At 40.6% G+C, this 17,373-nt stretch overlaps 1 long non-coding RNA gene across 1 annotated transcript; it reads right to left on the bottom strand.

The window, feature by feature from the left end:
• Positions 1-9,869: 9,869 nt before the first annotated feature.
• On the bottom strand, positions 9,870-17,103 carry LOC116358644 (uncharacterized). Its single transcript, XR_004206417.1, has 2 exons — positions 10,120-17,103; positions 9,870-9,986 (listed from the first exon to the last, which is right to left on the bottom strand). It is a non-coding gene; the product is annotated as an uncharacterized LOC116358644 (long non-coding RNA).
• Positions 17,104-17,373: the final 270 nt, after the last annotated feature.

Genomic DNA, 17,373 nt, shown 5'->3' with positions numbered 1-17,373 from the left:
CTTTAAATGAAGACCAAAAAGCACATTTTTGTTTTCATGATTTTTTACGATTGTAAGTGGTTGTACGAAGTCAATCACACTTCTGTGAAATCAAACTGTCCACTTAGGAAGCAGCACTGATTGACAATAAATTTCACATGCTGTTGTGCAAATGGAATAGACAACAGGTGGAAATTATAGGCATTTAGCAAGACACCCCCAATAAAGGAGTGGTTCTGCAGGTGGGGACCACAGACCACTTCTCAGTTCCTATGCTTCCTGGCTGATGTTTTGGTCACTTTTGAATGCTGGCGGTGCTTTCACTCTAGTGGTAGCATGAGACGGAGTCTACAACCCACACAACTGGCTCAGGTAGTGCAGCTCATCCAGGATGGCACATCAATGCGAGATGTGGCAAGAAGGTTTGCTGTGTCTGTCAGCGTAGTGTCCAGAGCATGGAGGCGCTACCAGGAGACAGGCCAGTACATCAGGAGACGTGGAGGAGGCCGTAGGAAGGCAACAACCCAGCAGCAGGACCGCTACCTCCGCCTTTGTGCAAGGAGGAGCAGGAGGAGCACTGCCAGAGCCCTGCAAAATGACCTCCAGCAGGCCACAAATGTGCATGTGTCTGCTCAAACGGTCAGAAACAGACTCCATGAGGGTGGTATGAGGGCCCGACGTCCACAGGTGGGGGTTGTGCTTACAGCCCAACACCGTGCAGGACGTTTGGCATTTGCCAGAGAACACCAAGATTGGCAAATTCGCCACTGGCGCCCTGTGCTCTTCACAGATGAAAGCAGGTTCACAATGAGCACATGTGACAGACGTGACAGTCTGGAGACGCCGTCGAGAACGTTCTGCTGCCTGCAACATCCTCCAGCATAACCGGTTTGGCGGTGGGTCAGTCATGGTGTGGGGTGGCATTTCTTTGGGGGGCCGCACAGCCCTCCATGTGCTCGCCAGAGGTAGCCTGACTGCCATTAGGTACCGAGATGAGATCCTCATCCTCAGACCCCTTGTGAGACCATATGCTGGTGTGGTTGGCCCTGGGTTCCTCCTAATGCAAGACAATGCTAGACCTCATGTGGCTGGAGTGTGTTAGCAGTTCCTGCAAGAGGAAGGCATTGATGCTATGGACTGGCCCGCCCGTTCCCCAGACCTGAATCCAATTAAGCACATCTGGGACATCATGTCTCACTCCATCCACCAACGCCACGTTGCACCACAGACTGTCCAGGAGTTGGCGGATGCTTTAGTCCAGGTCTGGGAGGAGATCCCTCAGGAGACCATCCGCCACCTCATCAGGAGCATGCCCAGGTGTTGTAGGTAGGTCATACAGGCACGTGGAGGCCACACACACTACTGAGCCTCATTTTGACTTGTTTTAAGGACATTACATCAAAGTTGGATCAGCCTGTAGTGTGGTTTTCCACTTTAATTTTGAGTGTGACTCCAAATCCAGACCTCCATGGGTTGATAAATTTGATTTCTATCGATCATTTTTATGTGATTTTGTTGTCAGCACATTCAACTATGTAAAGAAAAAAGTAGTTAATAAGAATATTTCATTCATTCAGATCTAGGATGTGTTATTTTAGTGTTCCCTTTATTTTTTTGAGCAGTGTACATTTATTTTGATTGTTAGAGTGACCACTAGAGTATCTGGTCAATATAATAGGTAATCTGTGACGCAGAAACAAACTACGTAAAAGGAATTATTGTGCCATCTGGAGGCCGGTTGGGCTAGACCCAGGTCACATCAGCATACATTGGCTTGGCCATTGACATGCATCTGGCACATTATGTTTCATATCATCAACATTCTCCTTGTCTTTTTCTCTCTAAGGTCCATCATGCAGACGCTGAGAAAGAAGAAGACTTTGTTAACGGAGATCCTGTCTGCGGACTCCAGCTACATCCTTCAGCATGTGCAGGAGGTGGAGGAAATAGTGACTAATCGTGACTACAACAACCTAAACATCCCCAATCAGTCCGATGAGAAGACTGTCGTCAACCTGCTGGATAAAGTGATGAATAAAGGAGACACAAGAAGCTATGAACTCGTGAACCTGCTGCAGAAACCACATATTATAAAAAACTACCCTAGACTGGAGGAAATATTCAACAACCACACAGAACCCAGTGACCACACCTTCAACCCAGCCCCAACAATCCCAATTCCCTGTACAGGTACCACACACACTGACTACTAGTACTACCAGCTTTGCACCACGACTCTGTCATTGTTTACTGACACAACCACCAGACAATACATATAACACACTACATGACAAGACTCATTTAAATCAAATCAAATTTGATTTGTCACATACACATGGTTAGCAGATGTTAATGCGAGTGTAGCGAAATGCTTGTGCTTCTAGTTCCGACCATGCAGTAATATCTAACAAGTAATCTAACAATTTCACGACAACTACCTTATACACACAAGTGTAAAGGAATGAATAAGAATATATACATATAAATATATGGATGAGCGATGGCCGAACGGCATGGGCAAGATACAGTAGATGGTGTAGAGTACAGTTTATACATATGTGATGAGTAATGTAGGGTATATAAACATTATATAAAGTGGCATTGTTTAATGTGGCTACAGATCAATCAACTGACATCAGTGCTACTGTTCTACTGTATTAGAGAGCTGTTATCAGGTATTTCTGTGTTTTCTAGATACTTCTGACCTGGAAAAAGGGGTCACTAGTGGTAATGAGGTGATAACCCCTCTATCTACATTTAAAGTCTTTATTAACTACATATATTAAACCTCATATAGTTCAGAGCAAATACACAAGTCAACAATATACAATAATACACAGAAGCAAAAGTTAACCTGTCTTCTCATCGCAACACAACTCTCCTTCAGCACACACAGCTGACACTGTTGTTGACACACACAAAGTGCTTATTCGCCAGTCAATGAAGCCTCCTTTCAAGCCAAACCTAATACTAGGAAAAGTTTGTATTTTTACGATTAGGGCTCTATTTTAACCTCTACAGGATTGGTGGGTTCCCCGCGAGACAGTTGACCTAACGTAGGCTAATGTGATTAGCATGATGTTGTAGGTAACAATAACATTTCCCAGGACATAGACATATCTGATATTGGCAGAATGCTTAAATTCTTGTTAATCTAACTGCACTGCCCAATTTACAGTATCTGTTACAGTGAAAGGATACCATGCTATTGTTTGAGGAGAGTGCACTGTTATGAACTTGAAAATGTATTAATAAACCAATTAGGCACATTTGGGTAGTCTTGATACAACATTTTGAACAGATGTTCATTGGTTCATTGGATCAGTCTAAACTTTTGCACATACACTGCTGCCATCTAGTGGCCAAAATCTAAATTACGCCTGGGCTGGAATAATACATTATGGCCTTTCTCTTGCATTTCAAAGATGATGGTCCAAAAAAAATGCAATTTTTTTTCTTTGTATTATCTTTAAACAGATCTAATGTGTTAGATTTTTCTACCATTTCCACAAACTTCAAAGTGTTTCCTTTCAAATGGTATCAAGAATATGCATATCCTTGCTTCAGGTCCCAATCTACAGGCAGTTAGATTTGGATATGTCGTTTTAGGCAAAAATTGAGAATAAAAGGGGGCGGATCCTTTTAACAAACCTAACGCAATGGCCAATCTATACTCTGGCGGTAGCGCTATAGGTTCGGGGGGGTGTCAGGAATATTTATGACATTTTCACAACCACAATTATGGTGCCTTTGCGGTCGGTGGCGTGAAAGGGCTGGGTTTTAATGAATAAATATGTTGTGGGTGTGTCGAGGCTTGGCCCGTCACTGGCTGGCCAATCATAAAACGCTCCATGGCTGAATTTGTGGTTTCATCCTTTTGTGTATTTATGATATTTTATGGATTGCGTTGTTATCAACTCCAATTTGACTGTTAGTCCGTTATAGCCTAGTTCTTAAATTGTCTGCCCCATATTTGAATAATATGTTGAACATGTTTGGGGTCCACATTGTTCTAATTGAATTGCTAATAAATAAGATTGGGTCAGAAGCCTTATATCATAAATCGCTCCTGTGGTTTCATGGCACTATGTGCACACCTAGGCCCAGATGTCTGCGCATAACATTCGCACATCAATACAAACTACTAGGCTCCTGTCAATTGTATCGTTGACTATGTGCGTAACAGATTCTCAAAGAAATCTGCCATTGATGTAGCATTATAGGAGGTTTTAATAGTTTGTAGGAGCGTGCGTGTCTTTGGTAATATGACAAGGGGCCCTCTTTGAAAATGGGGCCATCTTAAAAATGTCTGTGGAATGGTTGTGTTGACTTATATTATGTTGTGTGTGTTTGTCCTCTGTTCTCCTCAGAGGGAAGGACATCCTTGCGATCATCACCCTGGTCAATGCTGAAGTGAGAAAGATGGACGGCAAACTTCCTGTTAAGGATAACGATGGGAAACGTATTGGCTATGAGAAGGTTAAGAAATCACCAGATTCCAGAAACACCCTGACCAAGACGCTCATCTTTCCTGCTAAGACCACTTATACTTCCTAATGAACTTTTGATTTGTTAATGAAACCCTTCATCTGTCAACCATCCATATGCTAATTCTACTTTCAGATGAAGGTTGTGATATGACAGGGTGCTTCCACACAGGCTGTGAATAGGCCTAATCATATGACGCTAGCTACATTCCAATGGTGACATTCTAATTTTATCACTTTTAAAATGATGAGACAGGAACCACCATTACTGTTAGTGTCTTTATTTACCAGTTTGCTATATTTACATGTATGTGATATTTGATATTGTTTAGTTTCATGTAACGTATATAAGGCAGCTGGGAAGATGCGCCATTTTCTTTATTGACACAGAATATCACCAGGGATATACCAAAAGTGCAGCTTAATCAACACAACTTGGCTATATTTACTTTCACCAAAATAGCAATGTATTTGAAATGTGAAGATAGAACACTGAATCATCATGTTATGTAATTAAGTGGAGTTTCATAGCAAGAATAACATTTTATTGGTATCTCAACCCATAGTTTCAAGCTTACTTTATTCCATGATTTTATGTTATCCCATCTACTTATAACAGAATGTTTTACCATAATGTTTTCTTACCTGCCTTTCCTGTCACATTTAAATATTTTATACATTTAGAAATAAAGGTTTATATTTTACCAATAGTTGGATTGCAGAAGTATTTTATATCATATTCCTCTGAATTATTCAGCAATCCTGTTTAACTTGAAAACATATAATAGAAAAGATCCACACACATTTTACTGACCTCCTCAGTTTGGAATAGTATTTATGTAGACAAAGTAAAACAAATTGTGTTTTTCGTAATTAATGGATATGACACAGTCTACAGAGAGAGGAATAAAAAATACTGCATATATGATTTGCTTTGAACATAGTTTGACTAATATCTTCTGTGGGCTCGCTGGCGGTTACTGCAATTTCTAAAATACTTCCACAGAGGTAAAGACAGTTTCAGGTTGGATATTCAACGGATATTCACCTGTAGTTTTCCTAACGTCCACCAACAGCAGTTAGGAACTGTCAACATAGTGACAAATCAAATTTTTCAAATTTCAATAGCTCTTTAACCATTCCTCCTAACACTTTCAAAACTGGTTGTAGCTAACCCGATGGCATAGACACACATTGCACACCCTTTAGTTAGTCAATTTTCATCTCACATGATTTTACATTAATTTTTCAAAATTTCAAATTTCAATAGCTCCTTGGTCATGTGACCTACTGACCTCAAACAAGTTCAGAATGTCCACTGTCTATACCTTCATATCGCACACTCTGGTCATGTGACCTAATGACTCCAACCAAGGTTCAGTATGTCCACTAACTACTCTTCTATATTGCACACCCTTTAGTTTGTCCATTTTCATCTCACATGGTTTTACATAATTTTTTCAAAATGTAGATTTTCAATAGCTCCTTGGTCATGTGACCTACTGACCTCAAACAAGTTCAGAATGTCCACTGTCTATACCTTCATATCGCACACTCTGGTCATGTGACCTAATGACTCCAACCAAGGTTCAGTATGTCCACTAACTACTCTTCTATATTGCACACCCTTTAGTTTGTCCATTTTCATCTCACATGGTTTTACATAATTTTTTCAAAATGTAGATTTTCAATAGCTCCTTGGTCATGTGACCTACTGACCTCAAACAAGTTCAGAATGTCCACTGTCTATACCTTCATATCGCACACTCTGATGTTTGTCTACTTTCATTTCATGCTATTAGACTTAAATCTGTAAGCTTTGCAGGCCTTCATTTTACATGGCTATCATTAAAAAAATGTTAAGTCAACAAATATTCCATCCTCGCAATAACTATCTTTCACATGGACACTGAAAATGTGGGATGGATCAAGGACAGAAGAGGTGTTTGAACAGAGGTGCTTAAAGGAAGGCGCACAGGTAGGCCTCATGAAAAACAATGTTTCATATGCTCTTTTTAATCACAGTAATAGGCAGTGATTTGTCAGTCACAGTGAGCTTGATAACGTGAAATAATCCTTTTCATAGCATCACTTTCATATACTGTACATTAAGACAAATCCTTCTACGTTTTGTATTAGAACGCAGTTTACATAACCTGATAATGTCTTGATATTTGAGTGCATTCACAAGCCACCTTCAGACAATTTACAAAATGCAATATTACATTTGAGGATTCGTTTTTTTCTGATGAAAATAGTTATTTGATGCATGGCCTACTATTTCTCATAAGAAACTAGCTCCCTGGTATACAGCAAATATCCGAGCTTTGAAGCAAGCTTCCAGAAAATTGGAATGGAAATGGCGCCACACCAAACTAGAAGTGTTCCGACTAGCTTGGAAAGACAGTACCGTGCAGTATCGAAGAGCCCTCACTGCTGCTCGATCATCCTATTTTTCCAACTTATATGAGGAAAATAAGAACAATCCAAAATGTATTTTTGATAATGTCGCAAAGCTAAGTAAAAAGCAGCATTCCCCAAGTGAGGATGGCTTTCACTTCACCAGTAATAAATTCATGAACTTCTTTGAGGAAAAGATCATGATCATTAGAAAACAAATTACGGACTCCTCTTTAAATCTGTGTATTCCTTCAAAGCTCAGTTGTCCTGAGTCTGCACAACTCTGCCAGGACCTAGGATCAAGAGAGACACTCAAGTGTTTAGTACTATATCTCTTGACACAATGATGAAAATAATCATGGCCTCTAAACCTTCAAGCTGCATACTGGACCCTATTCCAACTAAACTACTGAAAGAGCTGCTTCCTGTGCTTGGCCCTCCTATGTTGAACATAATAAACGGCTCTGTATCCACCGGATGTGTACCAAACTCACTAAAAGTGGCAGTAATAAAGCCTCTCTTGAAAAAGCCAAACCTTGACCCAGAAAAAAAAGCTGTTGCACAGCTACTCACGGTCTTTCTGAAGACAAACAATGTATACAAAATGCTTCAGTCTGGTTTTAGACCCCATCATAGCACTGAGACTGCACTTGTGAAGGTGGTAAATGACCTTTTAATGGCATCAGACCGAGGCTCTGCATCTGTCCTCGTGCTCCTAGACCTTAGTGCTGCTTTTGATACCATCGATCACCACATTCTTTTGGAGAGATTGGAAACCCAAATTGGTCTACACGGACAAGTTCTGGCCTGGTTTAGATCTTATCTGTCGGAAAGATATCAGTTTGTCTCTGTGAATGGTTTGTCCGCTGACAAATCAACTGTAAATTGTTCCTCAAGGTTCCGTTTTAGGACCACTATTGTTTTCACTATATATTTTACCTCTTGGGGATGTCATTCGGAAATATAATGTTAACTTTCACTGCTATGCGGATGACACACAGCTGTACATTTCAATGAAACACGGTGAAGCCCCAAAATTGCCCTCGCTAGAAGCCTGTGTTTCAGGCATAAGGAAGTGGATGGCTGCAAACTTACTTTTAAACTCGGACAAAACAGAGATGCTTGTTCTAGGTCCCAAGAAACAAAGAGATCTTCTGTTGAATCTGACAATTAATCTTCATGGTTGTACAGTCGTCTCAAATAAAACTGTGAATGACCTCAGCGTTACTCTGGACCCCGATCTCTCTTTTGACGAACATATCAAGACTGTTTCAAGGACAGCTTTTTTCCATCTTCATAACATTGCAAAACTGTCCAAAAATGATGCAGAAAAATTAATCCATACTTTTGTTACTTCTAGGTTAGACTACTGCAATGCTCTACTTTCTGGCTACCCGGATAAAGCACTAAATAAACTTCAGTTAGTGCTAAATACAGCTGCTAAAATCCTGACTAGAACCAAAACATTTGATCATACTACTCCAGTGCTAGCCTCCCTACACTGGCAAGGGCTGATTTCAAGGTTTTACTGGTAAGCTATAAAGCATAACATGGGCTTGCCTACGTATCTCTCTGATTTGGTCCTGCCGTACATACCTACACGTACGCTACGGTCACAAGAAGCAGGCCTCCTAATTGTCCCTATAATTTCTAAGCAAACAGCTGGAGGCAGGGTTTTCTCCTATAGAGCTCCATTTTTATGGAATCGTCTGCCTACCCATGTGAGAGACGCAGACTCGGTCTCAACCTTTGTCTTTACTGAAGACTAATCTCTTCAGTGGGTCATATGATTGAGTGTAGTCTGGCCCAGGAGTGCGAAGGTGAACGGAAAGGCTCTGGAGTAACGAACCGCCCTTGCTGTCTCTGCCTGGCCGGTTCCCCTCTCTCCACTGGGATTCTCTGCCTCTAACCCTATTACAGGGTCTGAGTCACTGGCTTACTGGTGCTTTTTCATGCCGTCCCTAGGAGGGGTGCGTCACTTGAGTGGGTTGAGTCACTAATGTGATCTTACTATCTGGGTAGGCGCTCCCCTTTGGGTTGTGCCGTGGCAGAGATCTTTGTGGGCTATACTCGGCCTTGTCTCAGGATGGTAAGTTGGTGGTTGAAGGTATCCCTCTAGTGGTGTGGGGGCTGTGCTTTGGCAAAGTGGGTGGGGTTATATCCTTCCTGTTTGGCCCTGTACGGGATGTCATCGGATGGGGCCACAGTGTCTCCTGACCCCTCCTATCTCAGCCTCTAGTATTTATGCTGCAGTAGTTTATGTCTCGGGGGGCTAGGGTCAGTTTGTTATATCTGGAGTACTTCTCCTGTCTTATCTGGTGTCCTGTGTGAATTTAAGTATGCTCTCTCTAATTCTCTCTTTCTTTCTCTCTCTAGGAGAACCTGAGCCCAAGGACCATGCCTCAGGACTAACTGGCATGATGACTCCTTGCTGTCCCCAGTCCACCTGGCCGTGCTGCTGCTCCAGTTTCAACTGTTCTGCCTGCGGCTATGGAATCCTGACCTGTTCACCGGACGTGCTACCTGTCCCAGACCTGCTGTTTTCAAATCTCTAGAGACAGCAGGAGTGGTAGAGATACTCTTAATGATCGGCTATGAAAAGCCAACTGACATTTACTCCTGAGGTGCTGACTTGCTGCACCCTCGACAACTACTGTGATTATTATTATTTGACCATGCTGGTCATTTATGAACATTTGAACATCTTGGCCATGTTCTGTTATAATCTCCACCCGGCACAGCCAGAAGAGGCCACCCCTCATAGCCTGGTTCCTCTCTAGGTTTCTTCCTAGGTTTTGGCCTTTCTAGGGAGTTTTTCCTAGCCATCGTGCTTCTACACCTGCATTGCTTGCTGTTTGGGGTTTTAGGCTGGGTTTCTGTACAGCACTTTGAGATATCAGCTGATGTACGAAGGGCTATATAAATAAATTTGATTTGATATTTCTAACTGGGAAAATAAATTCCTACGTCTTTTGTGAATAAAATACTTTTTGTGAATAGGTATGAGGGTTGTGATATGGGTCATTTAATAGTAAAATAATTTAAGGCATCAATACATTTCTATATTGCTTCCCCAGTATCTGCATGAACCATCAGGCCAAGTGTTTTTGGTTGACCCTGCTGGACAGAAAGAGAAGGAGGAATCGGAACACGCTGCATTCAAATTCAGGTCCTAGTTATTCCATTGTACTGGATCAAATACATATTAGCATTTTACATACATTCATAAGTGTAATATTTTTTTATGACATACTGTGAAATACTCTCTTGGCTGCTGGCTCTGTCACTTTCAGACATGTGCAGAGCAGACTTGAACCTCTGTAAAGAGAGAGTAATTGTCATGAGAATCTTCAATCACAATGATAATAACTAACAATCAATAGCTTTGACCAATCCCAAGGTTTGTAAAACCATGGGTTTAATAATAATTAGGCAAAGACTCAGCTTATGCAAAAGGTTAGCACAGTTAATTCACAAGAATGTTCTAAAATCCAAAATGCAGTCTTTATAACACACACAAACAAGTTAAAATCTTAAACTACGCCTTGCTCAGACAGTCAGTGTTTTTCACTACACAGATACATTGTTTAATCTGCAACATGTTTCATAATGTTTCTGCCAGCCTAACAGTTTCTCCCCTCCACGGGTGGAGACAGAATGTCCTGTAAGGAACACAGTAGTACAACTTGTCTGTCGATAGCTCCTCTTATCATTTGTTTCCCACTTGCACCCTGCTTACATATTAAAAAGGATCAAAAGGTCTTTGTTCTAATTCTGACTAAAACTACACACATCGTCAGATTATAGTTTTATGATTCTAATACATTTCATACAATTATATGGTTTCAGGGTGAAATATTTTAAACATTACCATTAAGCATATAATTCCCTTATCAATCCACCCTTAATGACTAAATAATACACACTGATACATCCACCGTCATATGGAATCAAAAATGTTACATAAAATCAAACAAAACCAATACATGTATTTACATCAGATACTTATCATCGACTGCTCTAGGCCTATATCCAATTATAACCCTTCTTTTTAGGATTTTTATTACAATCTTCATTAAAGGAACAGTCTGTCGAAACATTGAAGATAGTCTCATCTAACAATGGCTCCTTGTGGTTAAAAGAAACGGAGCCATCTCCTAGGCCTGGAGGCCTGTATTCGTCATCCCACTGGTTGGAGCTCGGAATAGGTCCATATCTCACCATCTGTTGGTCATCGATCTCTCTAGAGTTCTGGTGATCAAACCTCTCACACATGGGACCAAACAGCATCCACACAACACCAACACACTCATACATGTGAAAGCAGCCCAAAATACAGTACTTACAATATTTTTCCATTTCCCAAACATGCTATCGAACCACCCTGTCAGGGAAGTATCCACCCCAGAGTTCTCTGCTAACTCATGAGCTAATGTGGTCAAACCTGCCAGGGCCTTGGTCACTGATCCGTCTGGAGCTGTTTTATTAAAAACGTATATAAACGTACAGCAATGAACCCCAATCATTCTACATACCCCGCCCTTTTCTGCCAATAACATATCGAGTCAGTCTATTTTACCAGGTCATGAGGGAGGTGGCGGATAATTGGTCAGAGAACCCCTTTACTGCATCCCCAGAATCATTCACAAATCTCTGTTGATTATAATAGATGTCACTAATCCAATCCACATTTTTATTTATTGTCAACCACCAAAATAATGTAGTAGTAAAGCCTTCACCTATTTGATTCCTAGCTTTGTATTCAACTGGAACTTCCCTGGGGATGCCAATAGCATCCATCTAGACAAAGCTACTCCCATCCTGGTCAAAACTCCTCCTGTGCCTACTTTATAGCCTCCTATAACTGGCCTCTGATGACTAAGCCGAACTGGTTGGACCAATAACCCTGGGGCGCAAGTTCCTAACCACCCTTTTTGGTAGTTTCTGTCGTATGCGTCCTTTGCTGGTACGAGCCCACCCTACATCAGATATAGCTGCTGTGAGGTTAAGAATTGTCTCCTGTACTTCCAAACCTAAGTCAGTCACAATCAACAATTACCTTTCAGCCATTAAAATCATCTAAGTTCTCGGTGCCATTCTTGTATCTATAACACTGGTACTCATCAGGAGTTAAAGTGAACCGAGGTGGGTTGGCCGAGTACTTCAATCTGGCCAACCCAATCCCTGTGAAGTTATTTCCTAGGGAATTGTTTACCTTAAATCTTACATCTTGATCTTCTTTGACTCCTTATTCTGTAAGTCACTCATCAGTGTATTATATAGTTTATCTTTTACTTCTTATCAATGACAGCGGCATCATATAATTAGTACCGGAAGGTGGTGGATCTGGATGTATCAGAAAGATTACCAAGACGATAATGCAGCTCAGAGTCCCTACTCTTCCCAAAAACCGCCAACCCCCTCCTGCCCTTAGTCGGTCTACTAGGTACCACCCCATACTCACACCTCTAGGAGCACACACAGTGATGAACGGTCGGAATAGGGAATCTTTGTTAAGGAGGTGACCCCCGGACCCTGTTGGTACTCGGTTCCTCTCCTAACTCTGTGTGTGAGCAGCAGTGCTTGTATGTGTACATACCCTTTTGCAGTGGGTAACGTGGACCCAAGTGACTTCCTCAGCTATTCTAATGGCAAAGGCGGTGGTTTAATAGAACCTGGTATTGGCCTTCCCAAAGGGGCTGCTTCCAGTCTTTTCTCCTCAGGGACTGGATCCACACCCAGTCTCCTGGTTGGACTGAGTAAATCACCTTCTCCTGTAATTCAACCGTTGGACACAACATCTTGGACATACGGGTTTGGTTAACAAACAGTCTTCTCATGTGTTCTGCTAGTATATCTTCAACTTCTATGTCTACCTGTTCTGGTCCCTAACTCTGGCATTCTATTTGTTCTACCTGATTATCTAAAATGTCATCCATTATTTACAGAAATAGAACCTAGTAAACCAACTCTAGGGATAATATCTTGACCTAATATTTTAGCTACCATAATCTTGTCCGCCAAGTAAGTTGGGAACGCTTCTACCCATTTAATATACTTATCTATTATTGTTAAACACACCTTCTTTCCCTCACTTCCGAATAGTTCAATGAAGTCCATTTCCAAATGATGGAGTTGATATTCTACCAATTTTTTTTTAAAGTAGTTATTCTCTAGGCCATTAAGTGTTTCCTAACCTGCTCTACCATCCTTAGTGTTTCCTAACCTGCTCTACCATCCTTCCTCCCTGTTGGCACATGGCTCTGCCCATGTGTCAATATTTCTGCATATCTAAACAATGACTTAGTTAAGATTAGTAAATTATTCTTATGTCTGACATTATCTTGTAGGATCGCCCCTTTCATTTTCCACATGTCCAATTTTTCCTGGGGCGTTCGTTCTTGGCTATCCTGTAACAATTCTCTGTCAAGTGTCTTATCTTCTTTAAGATGTATCTGTGCTGCTTCGTATGGGTTTAAATGCCTATGTGCTTGTCTGTGTAAATAGTCACCTTTCTCTCCTTTCTTATTTCGCAGGCTCTAGTCAATGCTACTTTCTTTCCGGCCTGCTGTGCAGAATCATTTCTGGGCAATGGTTCAGTGTCTAACACCTTAGTTCCTGAAATCAACTAAGCTTTCATTCCCCTTTTAGTTAGGGTAACTACTTTCAACATAATCATCATATCTCTTCCTAGTGAATTTACTAACCATCCACTTAAAATAAAAACCAAAATACCTGCCTCCCCTCCTAACTTTTCATATTTTTAAAACCGATGGAGCTAACAGTCTCTCCATGAATTAATATCCTAAAGCTAAGCAAACCAAATTCTCTTCCCCTGTAACGGTTGTCTTCCTCCTAGTAGGAAGGATCAGAGTAGGAAGGATCGGAGGACCAATGCGCAGTGTGGTAAGTGTCCGTCTTTTTAATTTAAGTAAATGAACACTGAACAAAAACAACAATGTGAACGAATGAAACAGTTCTGTCTGGTGCAGATACAAACACTCAACAGAAAAAAATCACCCACACCACACAGGTGGGAAAAGGCTACCTAAGTATGATTCTCAATCAGAGACAACTAACGACACCTGCCTCTGATTGAGAACCACACCAGGCCAAACACAAAAACACCACATAGAAAAAGGAACATAGACAACCCCCCAACTCACACCCTGACCATACTAAAACAAAGACATAACAAAAGAGCTAAGGTCAGAACGTGACATCCCCTTTTATTCTTATTCTGTCTTTTCTGTCAGTCACGGTATTATTTCTGTCCCCCATTTTCCCCAGAGCCTTACACTCTGCCATCTAATCCTGTTTATAATTTAACTATGCTGGTCTCCACTCAGTAACTGTTATATACCCATTCTGTATCACTTCTACCTTCTCTCCTCATGCTACTCCCAAACCATCAAGGTCTCAGCAGTGCGGGGGAGGGCTTCTCCGTCTGCCCTTCTATCCTCTCTCCTCATGCTACTCCCAAACCATCAAGGTCTCAGCAGTGCGGGGGAGGGCTTCTCCCTCTGCCCTTCTATCCTCTCTCCTCATGCTACCCCCAAACCATCAAGGTCTCAGCAGTGCGGGGGAGGGCTTCTCCGTCTGCCCTTCCTTCTATCTGTCTGTCGCTCTTTCTTATAACAGTCAGTATCAAATATAGGTTCTGTTTCCGAATATTGACTAAATGTCTCACTGTCTCCCTGTCTGCACTAATGGATTTTTAGAAAAATCAACATGTCTATGGTAGTAGTCTCTAAGATTATTACCTAGTTGATAAAGTTTATCTCGATGCTCTCAATGATCCTGAATCCCCACAGATGTCATATATCCCTGTCCTGTTGGCTTAGAATATGTCCTAAATACTTAACATAGAGTCTACCATTATTAAAACGTATTCTTGCTAACTTTATAACCTTATTCAACAACAACCTATAATAATACTATTATATCATTTTCACAGACTTGTTGTGTAAAATGTATTACACTGCATACAACAACAGCTGACTACCTAAGGGAAAATAAAACTTTGCTCGATAACTAAACATTACTTAAGCCAAAATAGTGGGAGTTTCGAAATAACCTTATGACAGTTTTTTATAAACCCACCTTCGCCCCATTTTTAACCCATAATTCTCCATGAGAGTATTGTATAAAAAATACTACTACAGGTCAAAAGATAAAACAAAGTTTCAAATAACATAATCAGATCAAAATCACTACTCTAAAACCCTCCACAAAGAAAGATTATTGTACCCTTATGGCCATAGAAAGAGAGACTTAAGGAAGTCTACCCTTATTCAAAGGCTATGCCCTTTTCTTATTGGTTCAAATTGCAAATATGTCAAAGAACTATAAACTCCATCATAATGATCACTTACACAAATGACCTTAAATTCATTATCCAAATGGCCCTCCCATAAGGCTGATCAGACCACAAAGGAAAGCCATGATAGAGGTCAAAAGTCATACCACCCCTTCAAAGAAGTGTTCCTTACTATATTAGACAAAAAAAATGTAAAAGTCAAACATTTTCAACATGTTGTATCCCAGGTTCCCAGAACACTCCCTGATCAAAATAATTTACGTGCTTAATTAAAACTCAGAAAATAAAACTTCTAAAATTCCACGTGTGTGTGTACCCCTTTAAGATATCTTGGCTCTCGGAAAAAGGGAAATCTCCTCAAACCCAAGGGCAACCCCTAGGTTAAAAACAAACAAAACATTTCCCGGCCTTTTCAATTTGGTAGAAATATGCCTCTATCTCACTCCAAAGAGAGACAATGAAGCACTCCTTTTCCCAGAAAAAACCCACAACCACTTGGTCAGCATTTCATTATACTACACCGATTCAGAAACCCAAACGTTGACTACAAACAAAACCTAATAATAATGATAATTCTATTGTACTCCCTCCAATCATTAGTTTTAAACTTCCTCAATGGTTATATGTACTTAATTGAACATGCGCTACCCTTGGATACAATACTGTACTTCAAATCTATGAAATTCCCATAATTAACATATTACTTGACTGATTTTGCCCAAGCCTGCTTTACAACATTAAAACCCATTCAGTCTGTCTGCAAACAATCTCTCAAAGTCTTCACTGTTACATTCTCAAAAAGTTTGAGCTCCTGAATTGGAAAATTCTTATGCAATACACTGATGCTCAGTACTTTTGTTAAACAGAAAACCCACACCTTATGGCAGCAGATCCACAAGGTCCGCCATGAGAGATGACTGTATAGTTCCCTTAAGGAAAAGCACCTTCAGTCAATCTGCTTTTGTTCTATGTAATGGAAACAGATTTTAATGTTAGAATACATTAACTTCCTGCTCAAATTCACTGGTATTACCAAAACAAAAAAACAAAAAAAACAATAATCAGAAACTATCACGAATCGTAAAAGTTTTAACTATTCAGACCTGAATCCCTTACAGCCAAATATAGCCCAGCGAGCACGACTAACTCACCTATTCTTTCCAGTAGGTGAAAATGTAACCCCTACTCAAACAACGTTCTGCCTTACCTCTATCGTAAGAATAAAACCAAACTTTCAAACTTTCTCTTCTCTTTCAACTTCACACTTATGAAATGTCCAAGACTTTAAAAGTAACATGTAAATCACCAAATGTATAAAATACATCAGTCAATTCCTAAGAATAACAAAACACATTTCGGTGGGCACAACTCTATCGCAATTACCTCTCCGCTATTATTTAGAATTCATTAGATTTAGGTAACTGTCTCTTCTATGATTCAGTCATTTAAATACGACTCCATTCTCAATATGTATTTTCCGCAGATCATTCAGGCAACAGACACAGTCTTGCATTGAAATCACCTCGCTATTATTTAGAATGAATTAGTCTTTCAATTTAACCTAAACAAGCTATTAAAACATTCTGTTTATATCTTAACCAAACACTAACAACCGTATCTTTCCAGGCAAAACATACCAATAGTTGAATTACAATCAGAAACCCAGATTTGAGTAAATTGGTGTATAGGCTGGGAAACAAACCCAGGTCTCCCGTGTGGTAGGCGAAAATTATACCACTGGACCACCAAAGCTATTGAAATGATGGAGACTCCTCACAAATAAAATCAGGCACATAATACTGAGACAATTCCCAGGAAATAGCCCTAATTTAAAGGTCCAAGCATTTCATCAGACCAGAGGACATTTCTCCAAAAAGTACGATCTTTGTCCCCATGTGCAGTTGCAAACCATAGTCTGGCTTTTTTATGGCAGTGGCTTCTTCCTTGCTGAGTGGCCTTTCAGGTTATGTTGATATAGGACTCGTTTTACTGTGAATATAGATACTTTTGTACCTGTTTCCTCCAGTATCCTCACAGGGTCCTTTGCTGTTGTTCTGGGATTGATTTGCACTTTTCGCACCAAAGTACGTTCATCTCTAGGAGACAGAACAGGTCTCCTTCCTGAGCTGTATGACGGCTGCGTGGTCCCATGGTGTTTACACTTGTGTACTATTGTTTGTACAGATG

Source organism: Oncorhynchus kisutch, linkage group LG30, assembly GCF_002021735.2.
Source record: "Oncorhynchus kisutch isolate 150728-3 linkage group LG30, Okis_V2, whole genome shotgun sequence".
In the NCBI taxonomy this organism is placed as follows: Eukaryota; Metazoa; Chordata; class Actinopteri; order Salmoniformes; family Salmonidae; genus Oncorhynchus; species Oncorhynchus kisutch.
The sequence above is the reverse complement of the archived record's forward strand: the minus strand, read 5'-3'. Positions and strand labels throughout refer to the sequence as shown.